The sequence below is a fragment of the Rhipicephalus microplus genome, chromosome X, assembly GCF_043290135.1.
Source record: "Rhipicephalus microplus isolate Deutch F79 chromosome X, USDA_Rmic, whole genome shotgun sequence".
In the NCBI taxonomy this organism is placed as follows: domain Eukaryota; kingdom Metazoa; phylum Arthropoda; class Arachnida; order Ixodida; family Ixodidae; genus Rhipicephalus; species Rhipicephalus microplus.
The window spans coordinates 50,924,012-50,944,608 of NC_134710.1; the positions used below are offsets into that span (position 1 = coordinate 50,924,012).

General features: G+C 43.5%; 1 long non-coding RNA gene across 1 annotated transcript; it reads right to left on the reverse strand.

Moving 5' to 3' along the window:
• Positions 1-6,685: 6,685 nt before the first annotated feature.
• Positions 6,686-9,044, reverse strand: LOC142775213 (uncharacterized). The gene is made up of 2 exons (XR_012886698.1): positions 8,866-9,044; positions 6,686-8,547 (listed from the first exon to the last, which is right to left on the reverse strand). It is a non-coding gene; the product is annotated as an uncharacterized LOC142775213 (long non-coding RNA).
• Between the last annotated feature and the right edge of the window lie 11,553 nt (positions 9,045-20,597).

The window sequence follows — 20,597 nt, forward strand, 5'->3', positions numbered from 1 at the left end:
TTCTATACGCTGCAATAAATCTTGTAGATCTTATTGATTCTGCATAAGCATGCCGGTTGAACAGAAGCTTGCATGTGATGATAATATCAAGATGTTTGGGACGCACATGCCAAACATTGCTAAAATTTTGTGAATGAGAGGGTTTTCCCATGCACTTCTCATTCTTGCTGCATGGAGTTGGTCTATTAGATATAGACCAGCAGACCCACTGCAGTCTTTCTCATTGCTGCTGTGCTATACATTATAGAAAGTATCAAAGATGTGATGTTACTAATTGCTGTTGTCATATAATATAATCACTACAGTAATCAGTGGGAATGTAGCCTCGCACTATTGATGCTATCTGTAATGTATTACATGGGCAGTGAGCAAAATTACAGTGTGGCCGCAGGTGTGACACACCAACATGCAGAGAGGCTGCGAAGTGCACAGAAAATATTTTCATTTACTCAACGACAATGTCTATGTATGACTATTACATGTCCACAGTGTCCTTGTACACCGTACGTACAACCTAACATGGTGGAGCTTTTTATAGTTGCAGGTACATGTAACATTGACAATTTAGATTTCTATGGATATCTAAGAGACGTTACTAACTTCCACGAAAAATTTACCCTAAATGTATGCACGCTTTTTGTGTTTCACTAGGCAATCAGGGTCAACTAATATTGGAACTTTGCTCTTTCGATCGGAATGTTTGAACATTATTACGAGTCTAGTTAATACATCAGGCATTCAAGTTTGACATTGTTATATGAGACCAATTGGGGAACATTGCATCAGTGCTTTATAAGAAAACTCCAGTTGGGCCTCATTACATGCCCAATTGGTATCTGTCCCATCTGGTGCCCCATTCAACAGATATGTATGAGGGGGTCAGGTTGATTGACTGATCAATCGATCATTTCATGATAAAATTTATTGATATGAACTCCACACAGAGTGATTATTATGGTAATTCAAACAAATTACACAAATTAGATTTGCTGATATACCATGGTTTGAATTGAACACCACAGAACTTGGTAAGGCTAAGAAATTGGTAAAGATAATAACGCATCAAAATATATATTTACAATTACACAATAGCTTTCAAGATAAGATATTCTTGTACTGTAATGATCTCTGAAATGTAGCATTGGTTTCATCTTTGCATTATAGACTGCTGCAAACACTACCTGTTTGTTGTCAAGACCTGGTACATGTTACTAGGCCAAAATTGCCAGCATGGTGAGCATGATTTGCATTTAGTGAAATGAATGTGGCATCCATGGAGCAATTTTTCATTTTATGTATTTGTCCACAGGTAATCTTTATTAACGTGAAGTTCATGCAATTCAACAACATGGTTTCTGGTATCGTGATGGTGAAACATCTCAAAGCTTTCATCTCTAATGAGATTAACAAGTCGGACTCTTAATGGCAATGTAATTGTAAAGTGCCTAGAATATATTTTCTATGCACAATAGAAATAAATTGCCCTGACCCAGAGTTGTTAGTTCCACTCGTAATGAGCGAATTTGGGCTTTCTTTTTCACCGAGTCCCTTGTAGAATTCTTCACTTGATTGTCGCATTTATTTAGAGTTACTTGCAGCTTTCCAGCAAATATTATCATTTGAGTGATCATCAAATTAAATATTGCAATTGTCATATTATACATGCACTGGTAAACATACATTCCAACAAATGAAGACAACGTGGCATTTCACGCCCCACTATAGTCAAATTTCTCAGACAGTACACATCTAATGAAAAGTAGCTCCATTATATTTTTCACTTGCTTCATCTCACTGGATTCCTGGATTACAGCAAAGCTGCTTTTTACGCTTTTCTACAGTCGCAAATGTACTGATTAAAAAAAACAGCAGTTCCAACGTGGAGATGATAGATGTGGCAGAGATGTGGGCTCCATTAACACCGTTTTGGACCCGAAAATAAATTATAGAATTGCCGTGCCTAAGGTTCTCAATGCAGTGAGTCAACTAATGAATGTTCTGAGCTTCTCCTAGAGTTATTTGCTTTGAGCTCACACATCTTCAACCCTCTACATCTGGAGTTATTTTAAAAAAGTTATATCATACATGATACTTTTTAGTGCTTGATTGGATCGATGCATTGACCAAATGCCGAAAATGCACTTGGATGAATATATTCATTTCATTGACACACTTTTTTTAAATTTCAAAGACAGTTAGCTTTACGACCCTATGATTGTCCGAAATGCAACTTCTGTGGCCTGCGGATTGTGATGAAATTGACTTTTACGCATAATAACGCGTAATGTGTGTGTTTGTGCGTGTACGCACACACATGCACATGGGTGGGTCCCTCTCAACACAGGGTGGTGCAACTTTCCAGAGTACTTCACTTCGGTGTCCCTCACAATCATATTGCGGTTGAGGGACACAAAACCTAAAAAATCATTATAGATCTAGACACCGAAATTTTCTAATTGGTTTCTCAAAACACAATTGGTAATTTCCAACCTGTCTGGGTAACTTATGTTGGTCTGGGTTAGTGTTATATACTGGTACCCCAGATGTAGTTTACCACCAAACTAGACTTAAAACAGTTAGCGCAGCACATTAGCAAAAGTGACAAAAATGGGCTCAGCATGTTTTTTTCTGCCAAAACACATAAGGTTGACATGCCCTTCCGTGTCATTGTGACAGAAAGTGGTACGTGGCAAAAGCAACTCGGCTTGTTTATTCAGACCCATCTAAAGTGTCTAAAAATTGATGACCCATTTGTGATCAAAAACTCGCAGGCTCTGATAGAATTTTTCAAACAGTCAAATCAATCTAATCTTTTCGGTTTTTCAATTGACATAAAGGACCTATACTACTCTCTGCCTCACGATGAGGTATTAGAATGTATAAGGGATAACATAGAAATTTTCGGGGAATTGAACTTCCAATTAAAAACTGGCATTAGTTCGCGAAATTTTCTTGACCTGGTTTTGCTGTACCTTACGTCTACTTTCGTTCAATGGAATGGTTGCATTTATCCGCAGAAAAAGGGTGTTTCAATTGGTTCATGCATAGCACCTCTCCTCAGTGATGTTCTGTTGGCGAAAATGGGCAAAAAACTGCTCGAAAAGTTAGAAGGCTCGCATGTCGTCAAAATATTCAGATACGTGGATGATTTCTTGGTTCTTCTAAATTGTAATTCTTCTATGTTTCACTCGTTTGCGACTCAAACTATAGGTGTGTTTGAAGATTGTTTAAAGCCTCTTGTGTTGACACATGAAATGCCCGATAATGACAAGTTACGCTTTTTGGATTTAAATCTGGTTTTTAGCTCACAGCACATCTAGTGGTGTTATGAACCACGTGCGCAGAAACCTCTACTTCCCTTTTCTTCCGCTCACAGCAAGGAGAATGCTTTAAATAGGTCGTGCGCCCACAATATCTCTGCGAGCTTCAAAGCTCAAGTTTCCCGGCTTAAGGCTTCAGGTTTCCCCGAGGCGTTTATCGCGTCTGTTGCTGAGACGATCCTGCGGACTAATAAGGCAGAACAGAGGAAGCGACAGAATCTGAGCAACACGAATACAGAACGTGAAAGGATAGCCGTGATTCCATACATACACCAGATATCACACAGGCTCAAAAAAAAAATTGGAAAATGTGTTGGAGTTCGTGTCCTGTTCTCGGCACCGTTCAAATTAATCAGCCTCACCAAATCTACAAACCCCCTGAAAACGCAATCATCAACTGAATGCAGAGTTCAACATCGAAACAGGTATGCGGCCTGCTCCCGGGAAGTTGTCTATAGGACCCCCCTTTCATGCGGTGCTTGTTATGTCGGAACGACCGGAAGGTGTCTGAACGATCGGCTGAGAGAACACGCGAACAATATTAGAAACGGGAAAGATGGTTTTCTTGCTCAGCACTGCACTGAGTGCAATTGTGTTCCCCTCTTCAAGGACACAGCGACGCTGTACAAACACAGAGATGAAAGCACCCGAGTCATTGTTGAGGCCGCGCAGATGGCACGCGAACAGGTGCCTTGTATTAGCAAGCCCTCCGTGGCTTTGTCCGAGAAGGAACGCAGGTTCCTCGAAGGTTTCGGTGCGGGCAGGTAGTTATATTATCTTTACCTTTCAGTTTCGATTTCTTCTAGATTTTTCTTTGCTGTTTTTCAGTGCTTTTGTTTTTGCGTTGTTTGTTTTTGTTTTTTTTACTCATGTTCTGCTCTTTGTGTCATATGGTTTTTATCACATGGTTACTGTCTCCTCTATATATTTTCGTGCTCTGCACAATAAACTCAGTTGGAAGTTAGCGCTCGTGTCTTTCGTGTCCTTCTTGTCTCTGTGTCGTCGTTTTGTTCTCGCGCTATAACTATCGTCATGCCATACCAACTAGCCCAACCTGCCACACTTCTAAGTCACCCAACTTTGTATGGGCACGATTGTCCGTGGTGTCACGACATTTACATTAATGACATCGCTGATTGCGCAGAAGAAGGAGTAAAGATACGGCTCTTCACCGATGACTTGGTTATTTACACTGCGTACAGAGAGTCGATGATCAACTCTAATTGAACAATAAACTTAACAAGATAGCTCATTGGTGTGACAGATGGAGCATGGAAATTAATGTTAAGAAAACTACATGCATGATTATATGACATAAAAAGACAATTCTTAGTTTCAAATACAGGCTAATGGGTAACGATTTAGTAATGACAGGTTCAGTTAAATATCTGGGCGGGACCTTTACAAGAGACATGAAGACCAATATTCACATTAAAAAGATGTGCACAAAGGCTTTCAGAACATTAGGATTCTTGCGAAGAAAACTGTCTTTAGCTCTATCAAATGTGAAATCAACCGCATATAAAATAGTAGTGAGGCCGCTGATTGAGTATGGTAATATTGTGTGGAACACAGACCAGAAAAAACTTATACAAAAACTAGAAAGTATAGAAAATAAAGCATTAGGCTTTATATATTCGAAGTAGAGCTTTTGACATCAAAGCGTAAGTGCCTTTAGAAATCAGGCAGCATTGCCTACCATTGGCTGTCGGCGTGTTGTGGCCGCAATGAAGTTTCTTTTTATGCTCTATCACAACGGCATAGACATAAACAAGCAAGATTACGTGCAGAGACCGCATCGTCACTCCATCAGAACTTGTCACAACAAACACAGCAGGTCTTATAGGGCCAAATTAGACACGTTTAAATATTCTATTTTTCCATGGGTTATTGAAACTTGGAATGCTTTACCATGTGAAATTGTTGAATGCCGATCTGTGGATGAATTTCTTGCCAAACTGGAATTCTTTCTCGATTGTATATAGGCACGTACTTCATGAGATAAATGTTTGCAGAAGCTTGTCAAATGTATGGTGCTTCTTGATGTGTTTTCCCATTTCTTCATTTTTTTTGTGTGTTGTTCTTGATCTATTACTGTAGCATTATCTACTGAGGCATTCTGTGTTCTGCTTTCGTTTGTGATTTTAATATGTACATGCTCTTGTATACTTTTTCTAACCACTTCCTGTATGGACCTGTACAAAGGCCTACAGTACTGCTAAATAAAATAAATAAATAAATAGTATATTATGTACATTTTCAGTTCTGTAGTACTGCATTCACCACTGAAATTTTGTTCACTTCAAAATCAAGTTAAAAAGTTAGCGCTGCATGCAAAAAGTTGTGCAAGGCGATTCATAACACAGCTTAGCTGGCGAGCACCTTGCTGATGTTGGCTTGATTATGCTTCTACCCTGTCACCTTTCTCTTACAACACTTTCCTGTACTATATGCTTGATCCCATTTCTTTTCCATCTTTTTTTTCTCTGTTTATATCTCTACCTCTGACTTCGTTATTTTCTTCCTAATTCTATATTTATCACTCTTATTATTCTCGCCTTCTTTTGATCCTCTGCTCCCTTACGGTCCCTTTCCGATCCCCTTGCTATGCTCACCTTTGGCTTGTGCATACATGGTTTAAATCTCACCCTGGCAGGCAGAGAGATGAAACTTTATTCAGTCAAGAAAAAAAAAAAAGTCCGGCGAGTTATTCAGGAATCTGGGCATATATCATCACCTAGGTATCGGCCACGAGCCCTTGAGCTCTGGCGGCGGCCTCGGCCCGCTGGACGGCCCACAGTTGGTCTTCGAGGGCATGGCTGAGCAGTGCATTCTTCCAGCGCGTTCGGTTCAAGGCTGCATCTCCGTTTGGCAAAAAAAAAAATACTTTTTTAAAAGAATTGCTCTATTGCTTTTTGTGTATGTATGTACGCCAATTCATGATGGTCACGATAAGTATTACATCACTCGGTCGAGCATTGCAACAGCCAAAAAATTATACCATCTCCTGCTACAAGGAACCATGCGTAGATGCAAAGCAGCGGGTGCTAACGTTTACACTGGCAGCAACGCTGACCGTGGCGCTCGACGCAGTGTTGTGCAGGAGAAAAACCTGAAGAGGCGGAGAGCACGCAGTGATGAACCGGTGTTTCCTACTAGAACATGCCAATTGCTGCTTAACCCAATAATTCCCAGTATGAGAAACATTTCTTCAAACTTCAAAATATTTCTTGGCCATGCTCTTAGAGTCACTAGGAGTACAAATGTTCAATAAAAAACTTGAAGATATAGTCTGTAAATTATTAATGGGATGTTGCATATGTGCAACAATGGGCAGTAGTGTATAAAATGGAGGCCAAGCCAAGTGAAAAAAAACTTTTTATTGCCACCAATTATTTTGGCGAATTTTCAAATTGAAGAAAGCACAAAACTGAAGCATAGCTGTTTGGTGCCTACTGGTGAAAACTAACAAAACAGTTACGGTCTTTGTTGAAACACAACATCACCTTACACTTGGCACACGAAACATAAGTGTACCCTCCTGGGCATGCCTTACAGCGGTTCTGTTTTGCATTCCATGTGGGCCAGTGCTCCTTGCTGTCTCTTCTGACATCCCGGGGGACATTTAGGCACACTATCTTGAATGGTGTGACATTCTGAATCGAAGGGCGCCCTGGTGGTCGTTTGTTGAGTAAGATCAGACTTGTTTCGAGCTCGGAGAGGAATTCTCTCAAGGATGTAGGCGGCCGTTTGTGCTGCTGGAGAATTTTCTTGTGCATGAACCATGCATTAACAGCTGATATTTTGAGCGTGTGCCAAAACAAATATACATACCAGCGTTTAGACCTGTTAGAAAAGCGATAGGAGAAGCCCATTTTGTCAAGAAGATCCACGCCACCCATTGATCTGTTGTAGGAAGAAGTGATCGCTGGACAATCGACAAAAATGTGCTTTTTCTCCTTGCTGTCCCACCTTTTGACTGATGTAAGCGAGTCAGCACCAATGCAGTTCGAAAGAAGAGTAACAGTGCGGTTGTCATGCCACTTCGCTGCCGCCATTGTCTTTTGGTCACACAAAGTGACTGAAGTATCACAGGTGCCCCGACCTTGCTTTTTCATCAATTTCTCCTCCATCAACTTGCTGCAGCTCAGTCTGTTTTCACGAACTGTACCAATATAGAAAATTCCCATTCTTGAAAGCTCCTCTACAAGCTGAGGGCCTGTGAAGAAGTTATCAGCGACGACTAGGTTGTCGTCGCGCTTCGGTAGGCTGGAACACAGCTGGAGCACGACAGCAGCTCCCAACCCAAGCTGGTAGCCACCCTGGCTGCCATAAAAACCTTTGTTGCAGCGCTGGTAGACATCAAAATCCTAACACAGACCTGATTCCCCGGAACGTGCTCAAAGTTTTAGACCCCATTTACTCTTTGGTTTATTAGGCATGTACTGACGAACGTAACACCGCCCACAGAAAGGGATCAAGATTTCGTCCACTGCAGATTTTTTTTCTTGAGGCAAGACAACCATGTTGCTGCGCAAGGAACTGAGCCATGGGCGCACTTTCCAGCATTTGTCTTCTTTTACTTTGTCATTGGCCGCTTCATTATCGAAAAAATGCAGGTGGCTTGTGATCTTTTCGAATCTGTTATGGGACATTACCTGGGCTACTAATTCATATCTACTTTCATTTTCCCAATGCGCACGAACCCTGTGCATGTTTACAAGTCCCATCCTGAAAAACATGCCCAGCACAGGTGTAAGTTTTTCTACGGTGAGGTTTAGAGTGGTTCCATGTTTTTGAAAGTAGTACTTATTGCTTTCATCAACGACAGCCTTTAGCGTGGATCGAGAAACAAACACGTCAAAGTATTCCACTGCACTCAGCGGCTCTGCAGGTGCCAGCGGAAAGTTGTTCTCGAAACTACCTGCCTCGATATCAAAATCCTTTTTCACCCATGTGTACCGCCTTTTCATGTTCCGCGGTGTCCGATCTACAGAAGGCGCATTCGTCGAGGTAGCAACCTCTTCCTCAGCTTCTTTTACCTCAGTTTGGATGGCATCTCCTTCATCACTGCTGTCTCCAGACACTTCTTCGTCACTTTTTTTTCATCAGCGGAAAAATCGCTCTCATTAGCGTCGATAACATCCAGCAGGTTTGCATGAACAAAACGCTTCGGCCTCTCTTTTAGAACAGAATAGAATGTTGAGGTTGAAATTGCAGTATGTCCCTGAAAAATTGTTAAAACAGCAAAATTAGCAAACAAACATCCGTTCACACACTCCAAACGAATGCGTGTCACGATATGTAAGACGCGTTTTAACCAGAAAAGTCATGTTGCATATTTGCAACAAAGAAAATTGTGGCATTTAGTGCCAACTGTTGCATATGTGCAACACACCACGTGCAAAAAATATTTTCTCGAACAGAGCAAGCAAAAAACTAACTTTTGGATTCTAGATTACTGTCAAGAGTGTTTCGAACACACATTCAGTGAAAAAAGCAGCGCAGGTTAACTTGAGGGCTCATAAAAAAACATTTACAGTACCTTGTTTGCGGAGCTCGACGACGACATGGATGCTGCCATTTTGAAAACTGCAGATACGACGAATGTGGCCCCCAAGCGGCTGAAAATTGTACTGCGTGGAACGAAGAACCCTCAAAATAACATAGTATGAACAACTTATACCGGTGCATTAGGATCCTTGCAATCGGCAGGGCACGGACATGGGTGTTGCAGATATGCAACAAGGGGCAATAATGGGTTAATAGCCAGTGAGAGACAGAGGACCCCGTTTGAGCACAGAGACCTACAGTCCGCTTTTAGTTAACGCTTATGCTGTGAATTTTTATTGTTTAACAACGCAGAGGAGAAAGCTCCCACCAGCACTACCATGGAGGTTAATTAACATCCAGTGCCTATATATATATATTGGGTTACCAGTGAAGGATTATGCAGCGGGAGCAGTCGGTTTTTTCAAACAAGAAAATCGCTAGCAGATGCTGCCTACGTTGGTGTTGCGAGGCGAGAGGGGGAGCGTAAGAGAGGAGAAAGGGGGGACGCGCTTGCGCAATGGCGGTGTAAACACCGTGGGGAGGAATGCCTTGAGGTGAGGGGGGAGCGAGCATAGGTCAGCAGACGCTCCCTGCATCGGCGTTGCGAGGCGAGAGCGTAGGAGAGGGGGCAGGAGGAGAGTTGCTCATGGGAAGTGAGAGTGCTGACGCCGACGCCGCGGGACATAGACCCGAGCAAGAGATGCCCCGCATCTAAAATAGTTATGAATGGTGCAAATTAATCAGAGGTTAGATATTCTCATCAGATGATACCATACCCCTGCCGTTGCGTTTTACTTTACCACATGCCTACACTTGTCAAGACGCGAAACAGCACGCAATGGCAGAAAGGGGAAATTTCGCTGGAGGGTGGAAACTCTATTAAAAGAAAATGGGAATCTCTATGGCTGGGGACCTACGTCCAGGGCTTCATCGGCATTGGGCGTCCGCTCGGGCAGAAACTGCAAACGTAGATCAAAAGGTCGTGGTCAGCGTGCCATCTCCAAGATCAGCAGGCGTGCGTGCTTTGCTGTCGTCGCAAAGCTGTTGCTACCCGATCATTGGTTCGCCCTTACGCAAAACTGACTTTTTAATTTATTTAAATTTATTGTTGATAGCGCTGCGCTATGCATAAGTTTTTGACATAAATTTGAATGCAAACTGTCTTTTCGCTGGTTTTTCGGTGTAGCGGAATGAGGGTGTACTATCAGAAACGGCACAGTTACGAAAGCAAAAAAATAGCAGATATGCCTGGATGTACGCAAAATTAACACACACACGCACACACACACACATACACACACACACACACACAAAGCTTTTTGTGTGAAGCACGTTTTTACACAGCAATCTCTAGTGGAAACCTTCCTGAAGCTGATAAACACAAAGGTTTATTTATTATTTTTTCTCCTCAGTTCGTGTACTAAGACCTGCGACGGGCCATAACATGAAAATCATGACACGTGTGTGATGTAAATCACGGTCGATATAATGCCGCGTCGATATCACTACGCACAGAAGCAGCCGCAGAATCACAATTGCACAGAACGATTCGTCAATTGCTTTAGCGTCACTGTGCGCTGATTGATAATGTAGCATTACAGCTCGGGTGCTGGCACCTGTGCGAGTTCCCTTGCACGAGTCAATATTAGGGAATGACACGTACAATGCGAAAGACAAGCAAGTTTGCACTAAAGTGCGGGAACTTCCGCTTTTTGACGTAAGTTTGAATGCAAACTGTCTTTTCGCTGGTTTTTCGGTGTAGCGGAATGAGGGTGTACTATCAGAAACGGCACAGTTACGAAGGCAAAAAAATAGCAGATATTACTGGATGTACGCAAAAATAACAGGTACACACACACACACACACACACAAAGCTTTTTGTGTGCAACCGGTATTTTCCCAGCAATCTCTAGTGGAAACCTTCCTGAAGCTGATAAACACAAAGGTTTATTTATTATTTTTACTCCTCAGTTCATGTACTATGACCTGCGACGGGCCATAGCATGAAAATCATGACACGTGTGTGATGTAAATCACGGTCGATATAATGCCGCGTCGATATCACTTCGCACAGAAGCAGCCGCAGAATCACAATTGCACAGAACGATTCGTCAATTGCTTTAGCGTCACTGTGCGCTGATTGATAATGTAGCATTACAGCTCGGGTGCTGGCACCTGTGCGAGTTCTCTTGCACGAGTCAATATTAGGGAATGACACGTACAATGCGAAAGACAAGCAAGTTTGCACTAAAGTGCGGGAACTTCCGATACAGAACGGAAAGCGCATGGCGTAGTTTAAGCTACAGAAACCGCGCGTATCGGCAGCTACAATGTACGGCCACCTATGACGCTGATGTTTTTGGAAGAAATTCACAGGCCTATTACCTAGTCTGCATCCAACAGAGACGCGCCACCAACCACGAGCTGACAAAACTTCCACTGTCCACTGCACAACAGCCTGTATTCCACATACATGCGTTCAAGTTTTCACACAAGGAGCGAGCCAGTACACAGACGAAGATCATGTTGGTGCCAACTTCCACTGTTGTTCTGCACAGAACACCTATACACTACCATGTACCTGTACCGCAACCTATACGCTAACGAGCGAACACCTCGTGGCCGTCGTCGCAAATATAGATATGACTCAAAATATGTGAATAGTTTCAACGTTTTAAAAAAAGAAAACGCGTTAAATAACTAGGCAAGATAATAGTAAGCATACAAAAAAAACATTGTAAAATATGTTCAATGTAGCCAGATTTTCAAAATTTGTTGGTTGCCAGATTTCTATTGAGCACATGAAATACTAATATGTTTATTAACAAAATTTTAAAAAAACGTTAAAACAGTTTTTATAACAAAAATTGTTTTAATATTGTGTTGTTATTTTACATTCTTCTGAACAATAATATGTTTTTCAGTGTTGCCTGTTTTTTGTGACAATTTTTGAACATTGTGGCCAGATGTTTATTTATTTGTTTAAAATTTTATTTTGATACGTTTGTTTTTGTTTTTTAAGTATAAAAATGAGTTGCTTTAAGAATGACCATCTTCATTGAAGTTTGACCGGAGGCTGACACACTCAATTTTTTTTTTTCACAATGTAGTTACTGTTACGGGCATTCTTTGAAGTTCGATGTGGCTGATGTCGGCTTTGGAGCTGTGGTACAGTGGCTAGAATAGAGAAGTGTGATGAGCGCGCCGACTAGCGCGTAACGCCTTGGGAGGAAATTATCAGATGGCGCTGGCACACGTTTGCACGTGTGCCAGGCGTGGATAGAGGATGAGGGGGTGCTGGGGGAACTGCAGAATGGGTTTCGGAAACACAGGAGGTTGGAAGACAATCTGTTCTCACTGACGCAGTGCATCGAAAAAGCAGAAAAGGAACACAGGCCCCTGTGGCTAGCATTTTTGGATATCAAGGGAGCGTACGATAGCGTGGTTAAAGAGGAATTGTGGGGAATACTGGACACACTAGGCGTGGAGCATGTGGTCACTAATCTTTTAAAGGGTATCTATAAAGGTAACAAGGTAGTTATAAAGTGGGAAAAACAGGTATCCAAGCCTGCAGAGGTAAAACGGCGGCTTAGGCAGGGGTGCCCCCTGTCACCCTTATTATTTATGATGTACCTACAAGGATTAGAGGCAAAATTAGAGGGAAGTGGACAGGGCTTCAACCTCTCTTTAGTCAAACAAGGAAAACTTATTGATCAGGCACTACCAGCATTAATGTACGCAGATGATATAGTGCTAATGGCCAACAACAAGGAAGATTTGCAGAGATTGATGGACATCTGCGGTAATGAGGGAGATAAGTTAGATTTTAGATTCAGTAAGGAAAAATCAGCAGTCATGATTTTCAATGACAACGAAGGTAGTGAGCTTAGAATACAGGAGGTCACGCTAGAGATAACAGATAAATACAAATATCTGGGCGTATGGATAAGCAATGGGACCGAGTATCTGAGGGAACACGAAATATACGTGACGACTAAAGGTAACAGGAATGCAGCAGTCATGAAAAATAGGGCACTGTGGAATTACAATAGGTATGATGTTGTGAGAGGAATATGGAAAGGGGTCATGGTCCCTGGGCTGACGTTCGGCAATGCGGTCTTGTGCATGAGATCAGAAGTTCAAGCAAGATTAGAAATTAAGCAACGTGGAATTGGTAGGCTTGCTTTAGGAGCTCACGGGAATACACCAAATCAGGGAGTACAAGGTGATATGGGATGGACATCATTTGAGGGCAGGGAAGCTAGCAGCAAGATAAAATTTGAGAAGCGATTGAGAGAAATGGGGGAAGAGCGTTGGGCTAGGAAGGTTTTCAGCTACTTGTACATGAAGAATGTCGATACAAAATGGAGGAAGCGAACCAGGAAGTTGACTGGTAAATACCTAGAAAACAGCAGGTGGCCAAACCAAAAAGAACTATCGGTTAAGCAGAAAGTGAAGGAAACGGAGACTGACATGTGGAGAATGGGCATGATTAAGAAGTCCGCACTAGAGATCTATCGAACTTTTAAGCAGGAAATTGCCAAGATAAGGTTTTATGATAATACTCGGGGTAGTTCTCTACTGTTTGAGGTCGGGACAGGAGTATTGCGAACCAAAATATATCGGGCCAAATACGAAGGGGTAGACTCGGTATGCAGTGCATGCGGAGAGGAGGAAACTGCCGAACACTTATGATGTTTTGTAAAGGGTTTCCTTCTATAGTTCAGGATGATGGCGCAGAGTTTTTCAAAGCACTGGGGTTTAAGACAAGGAGGGCAAAATAGACTTTAAGCGGGTAGAATTAACTAGAAGGAGGTTATCTGATTGGTGGCTAAAGTCAAGACACAAGTGAAAATTGAACGATGCATTTACTGCAAAGTAAAAGTCCTATACTTCACTATTATAAAAAAAGATAAATCTAGTTGTTGGTTCACTAAGTATTACGGCTAGCTGGCGTTAGCCGCCGCCCGATCAGAAGGGTACAGTCACATCAATCCATCCATTCATCCAAGGTTTCTCCAGAGAGGGAACTCCGCAGGTTGGTAGCTAGAGGTGTGGGCCAAGGCGGTTTCGACCAGCGGCGGCGTGGAGGTCGTTCCGAGTCGGCGGCGGCGGCGGCGGCGCATGCCGTGCAAAGTGATCGGCGGCGGGGCACGGCCACTTTTCGTCGGCGGTGGCGGCGGCGGCGGCGTGGAAACTGAAACTACAATTTCAAAAAAAAGCAACTTTACTGTGTTTGTTCTGCTTATTTAGCTGAAACTCACTACTTTTAACAGTAATCCCTGACAGAACACCTTGAAGATGCAAGAGAACTGGCAAACGTTCCGTAAATGTTTTGTTTTTGAGCACACATATTAAATATGTTCTTTCAGTGCGCCCCATTTATTCACATAGGTAACACTGTATCACGAGAAATTCCATTTTTATTACTATCACAGCGATGCTATTATATCTGCTAGGTAGTTTTTCTTAGCTACTTGTACTTTATATTGTTTTTTACTTTTAAGTAACTGCTAATCTTATATTTATTATCAAATGTGCCACTTGCCTCTGTAATGCCTTCCGGCTTTGAGGCTACAAATGCATAAATTATTAATGATTGAGCCTCACAAAGTGGCTCTAAGAGAGAAAGGAAGAGAAGAGTGAGCCCCGTAACTGTCTGCTTCAGCGAGCGACTCCTCAACAGTAGCTCACAAGGGATGAAAGGGGCAGGAGGGATTAAAAGGATAGGCATAAAGGTGTAGAGAGAGAGAAAAAGAGGCATGATGTGGTAAGTCAGAGAGCGACGACATATTTTTCTACGGGTATATAGGGGCAAGTGGAGTTCGCAGTTTTCGTGTGTAATGTACTGCTTTTTTTTTTAACAGACAAGTGGGGAATTTATGTAGGTCACAGTGGCATATTCATGAAACACAAGAGAAAGGCGCTAATTCGTCTCCCATAAGGGGACACTGCTCAGCGACTTATCATGCAAGTGCTACAAAGCAACAAATGCAAAAAGAGCGAAATTAATATGGGACTACATGCGCTTTTTATTCGTTTCCATTTTCAAAAAAGACTCCATTCTTGTAAGACGCAAGGAGGAGCGGCAGAGGGGAAGCGGTGCTTGAGTCTCGTTTGATTCTGAGACCCCTCTTTATCTACATACCAGCCCATACGCCTTCCCCCTTTCTTTCTCTTAAAAGGAGCACTGCAACAAAATTTTGAAAGCGAGATAACCTGTCAAATAGATTTGTGTAGATACACACATCATCTACGAAATGTAAACAAAACTTTTCACCCAGAACGTATACAAAATTAATTTTGAATCGCGTGTCGCCCAACGGTATACTAATTATGCCTTCGTCATCCGGGTAAACAAACAACCAACCCCCGCGTCACTAGTATTGTGATGGCTGGTTCTGACGAACCATTTCAACGACATTGTGGTTATAAGAGGGAAAATAAGAGAAATGTGAGCCCCGTAATTGCCTGCCTCAGCGTGCGACACCTCAACAATAGCTCACAAGGGATGGGGGGAGGAGGGATTGAAAGGATAGGATTAAACGTATAGCGAGAGGGAAAGATGCGCAAGGCCAGCGAGTGGCGACATATGAGAGATAGGAGAGACAGAAAAGATGGGAACACGGTCACGGGAGTCCGAGGACGGGGCATCACTTGCGAGAGCTCTTGTCGGCGACAGGAGGTGGCGTAGGGCTCATCCAGTCGGAAAGAGCTTCGCTGACGTCGTCGTAAGGGACCGGCGGCAGGAGGTGACGTAGGACCAGCCCAGTCGGGCAGAGCTGCGCTGTCGTCTGAGATCGCGAAGGCACAACCGGGCGGTACGGATTCTAGCGAGTGAGTCCCGTTTCAGCGAAAAAAGGGGCAGACTTGTACAGGCTGGTGTTCGAGCTTCAGCGACGTTCTTTGAACGGGTCACGCACATTTACATCGCCAGAGAGGAGATCACAGGAGCGGCAACAAAACCTTAGTTGAAAAGACTTGTCGACGCGGTGATTCACTTGCACGTTGTTTTGTGCGTCCACCTAGCCAGTTAGCTTTGCACGAACACCCAGGATTCCTTTCCTCTAGGCGAAAATCCCTCAGGGTCCCGCCTGTGGAACCTCGCTCTGTGAAACCAAGAATTCAACGATAAACACCGCGCGCTCAAGCAAACGAGTTTTCTTGCCGTGCATTGCAAAAAAAAAAGCGACATTTTTTGCGTAAGTGCCTTTTGCCTTATAGTCCAAAAAATAGGGGCTATTTATGACGCGCACCAGTCTTATCTCCTATCACAATGTGTTGGGGACAAGGGGCGGGGGAGTGGGCGTAATGTACAGCTAAAAGTGGGGGTGGTTGTAAATTAAATGTCTGCCGCAAACGCTTTAGCAACGTTTCATTGCGCAAAAGATCCCGTCTTTTCATCTTCCTATGCTATCTCCATGCCTTCTCATAACCCGCCGCTCAGTTTTGTTCTGTGCTTGCCAGCTGTGGCTGAGGCGAGTTTTGGCTGATGCCACCAGCCTCACCCTGGATTGGCCACCCTGGTGCAGTATCTGGCCACTACCTCCCACATGCATACGTCAAATAACTCATGGCCCTCAGTCCCCAGCAGCTGCGAAGCAACTGACCACGGCGGCGGTCAGATCTGCAACGCAGCAGAGGGTGCTAAGAATCTCTGGATCCGGACAGGCCGCCATTGGAACCTGTACTTGGCAACGTTTAACGCTAGACCCTTACCTAGTGAGGGAAGTCTAGCTGTACTATTCGAGGAGCTAGAGGGTGTTAAATGGGATATAATAGGGCTCAGTGAGGTTAGGAGGACAGATGAGGCCTATACGGTGCAGCAGGATGGGCACGTCATTTGCTATCGGGGCTTGGCAGACAGAAGAGAACTGGGAGCGGGGTTCCTAATTCACAGAAATATAGCTGTCAACATAGAGGAATACTATAGCATTAATGAAAGTGTGGTAGGTATCGTAATTAAACTGAATAAAAGATACAAGCTGAAGGTAGTACAGGCTTACGCGCCTACATCCAGCCATGATGACGCTTCAGTTGAAAGCTTCTATGAAGATGTGGAATCGGCAATGAGTAAGGTTAAAACACAGTATACTATAGTGATGGGCGACTTTAATGCAAAGGTAGGGAAGAAGCAGGCTGGAGACCAGGCAGTAGGAGATTATGGCATCGGTACTAGAAACGCCAGAGGAGAGCTACTAGTAGAATTCGCAGAACGCAATAATTTGCGGATTTTGAATACCTTCTACCGAAAACGAGAAAACCGCAAGTGGACATGGAGCCATAATGGCGAAAATAAGAACGAAATAGACTTCATAATGAGTGCACTCCCAGGAATCGTGCAGGATGTGGAAGTTGTTGGCAAGGTACGATGCAGTGACCATAGAATGGTACGGTCTCGAATTCGCCTAGACTTGAAGAAGGAACGACAGAAACTGATACGCAAGAAGCCAATCAATGAGCTAGCACTGAGAGGGAAAGTACAGGAATTCAGAGTGTCGCTTCAGAACAGGTACTCGGCTCTTAGTGAGGAAACCAACCTTAGCGTAGATACAATGAATGATAATCTGACGAGTATCATTACGGAGTGTGCAGTGGAAGTTAGAGGCAGGGTAGTTAGACAGGACACTGGCAAGATTTCGCAGGAAACGAAGAACCTAATTAAGAAGCGTCAAATCCTGAAAGTATCAAGTACAACAGACAAAATAGAGCTGGCAGAGCTTTCGAAGTTGATTAATAGACGTAAGGTATGCGATGTAAGAAGGTATAACATGGAGAAAATTGAACACGCTCTGAAAAACGGAGGAAGCGTCAAAGCAGTGAAGAGGAAACTTGGGATAGGCGAAAGTCGGATGTATGCACTAAGGGACAAAGAAGGCAAAATAACTATAGTTATTGGTATACCAATATGGATAGGATAGTTAAAATAGCGGAGGAGTTTTACAGAGATCTGTACAGTAGCCGAGACAACCACAACCTCAGTACTATAAGAACTAGCAGTAACCCAGATGACACCGCACCAGTAATGATAGAAGAAGTCAGAAAAGCTTTGGAGAGCATGCAAAGAGGCAAAGCTGCTGGTGAGGATCAGGTAACATCAGATCTGCTGAAAGATGGAGGACAGATTGTGTTAGAAAAACTAGCCACCCTGTTTACGAGGTGTCTCCTGACGGGAAGAATACCAGAGACTTGGAAGAACGCTAACATCATCTTAATACCTAAGAAAGGAGATAACATGGACTTGAAGAATTACAGGCCGATCAGCTTGCTCTCTTTAGTATACAAGCTATTTACAAAGGTAATTGCTAACAGAGTAAAGAAAACATTAGAATTCAATCAACCAAAGGAACAAGCAGGATTTCGAACAGGCTACTCAACAATTGACCACATTCATACTATCAATCAGGTAATAAAGAAATGCTCAGAGTATAACCAACCAGTATACATAGCCTTCATAGATTACGAGAAGGCGTTTGATTCAGTAGAAATATCAGCCGTCATGCAGACACTGCGGAATCAGGGCGTAGATGAAGTATATATAAACATTCTGGAAGAAATCTACAGGGGATCAACTGCTACCATAGTGCTTCATAAAGAAAGCAACAGAATACCAATCAAGAAGGGTGTAAGGCAGGGGGACACAATCTCCCCAATGCTATTTACCGCGTGCTTACAGGAGGTTTTCAGAAGCCTAGAATGGGAACAGTTAGGGATAGAGTTAATGGAGAATACCTTAGTAACCTACGCTTCGCCGATGACATTGCATTGCTGAGTAACTCAGGGGACGAATTGCAACTCATGATTACGTAGTTAGACAAGGAGAGCAGAAAAGTGGGTCATAAAATTAATCTGCAGAAAACGAAAGTAATGTACAACAACCTCGGAAAGGAGCAGCGCTTCGAGATAGGTAATAGTGCACTTGAAGTTGTAAAACACTATGTCTACTTAGGGCAGGTAATAACCGCAGAGCCGAGCCACGATATTGAAGTAACTAGAAGAATAAGAATCGGGTGGAGCACATTCGGCAAGCACTCTCAAATAATGACAGGTAGATTGCCACTATCCCTCAAGAGGAAGGTATATAACAGCTGTATGTTGCCGGTACTTAGCTACGGAGCAAAAACCTGGAGGCTTACAAAGAGGGTTCAGCTTAAATTGAGCAAGACGCAGCGAGCAATGGAAAGAAAAATGGTAGGCGTAACCTTAAGAGACAAGAAGAGAGCAGAGTGGATTAGGGGACAAACGGGGGTTAAGGATATCATAGTTGAAATAAAGAAGAGGAAATGGACATGGGCCGGGCATGTAGCGCGTAGACAGGATAATCGCTGGTCATTAAGGGTAACTAACTGGATTCCCAGAGAAGGGAAGCGGGTTAGGGGGAGACAGAAGGTTAGGTGGGCAGATGGGATCAAGAAGTTTGCGGGTATAAATTGGCAGCAGCAAGCACAGGACCGGTTTAACTGCCGGAACATGGGAGAGGCCTTTGTCCTGCAGTGGACGTAGTCAGGCTGATGATGATGATGATGATGATGATGATGATGATGATGACCAGCCTCACAGACCAGTTACTGCTGGCTTCCCATGAAAAGCAACCATACCCGTACAAAAATTTTCGAAATAACCTTTCTCGGGCAAGAATAAAAAAATTGAACAAACGTGAAAACTCCAATCAAAATAACCAATCATCCAATCACCACTCGTCACCATAGCGGAGGAAGGGAGAAAATAATCCGTGACCTCGGCACTAACGGTTATTTCGAAAGGCGTTTATTCGCAGAGCCCTCCGTAAGAGAAAAGGGGAAAATGTGACACCACCGCGCCGCAACAACGCCACGTGTGGATCCCCTACATCTTGGGCGCCATAGAAGTTAAAAAGGGAGGAGTCGACGTTCCAACAAGCTTTCCACCACCATCGGCAGTTCCATCCGCTGATTCAAAGACCTGCGGGAAAAGCGCAAGTTGTCGTGTGCAGGATCGCGTGCACCAACTAAACCAAGAACTTCCATGAAAAAATTGAATGTATGTGTGTGGTTGAAGCCCTTGCGGGAGCACAGCTCAGCGTGTTGGGGGGGGGGGGGATTCGAAGTAGGTTAAAGGAGAAGGTTTGGAAGAATCTGACAGCCATGTCTGGTAGAGGGAAAGCGGATAGGGGCCGATGGAAGGGTAACCCGAGTCGTAAGACTTGGAAGTGTGGGGCTGCAGGAGACATCAAGTGGTCCTACAGCTTGAAAAAATGTGGCAGCACAGGAATGACATCGGTCAAATGAGCAGTGGACCGAGCGCAGAGGCAGAACTTGTAAGCGGGTTGGCCGCCATACCAGTCCCGACACCGCGGTGATCTAAACGGAAAGAAACCTTCGCCGGCGACACCGCTTTGAATCTTGGCGCAGTCATCAGATAGTGGGAGACAACAACTTCACCACTGGGGACACTGTCCTTCTCTACTTCCAGCGCTTGCAAGGAGTGGTGGTAAACATCTTGGGCCTACTCACCCCTGAAGAGAAAAGCCGGTCAGGCTTCAAAACATCGGGTTTCTTAATATGAATATTGGCTAATGTTTTCTGGTTTTTTAAATATTTTTTATCCCAACCAAGTAGAGGCTTCTGCCGAATGCTCAATTTTGAAATAATACAGATATCTATGCTGCAGGCCCTAAACCCGGAGAGTAGAGCTCGTTGCTGCGTTATATAGCCTGTCTGCATTCCTTGGGGCGTACAAAGAAC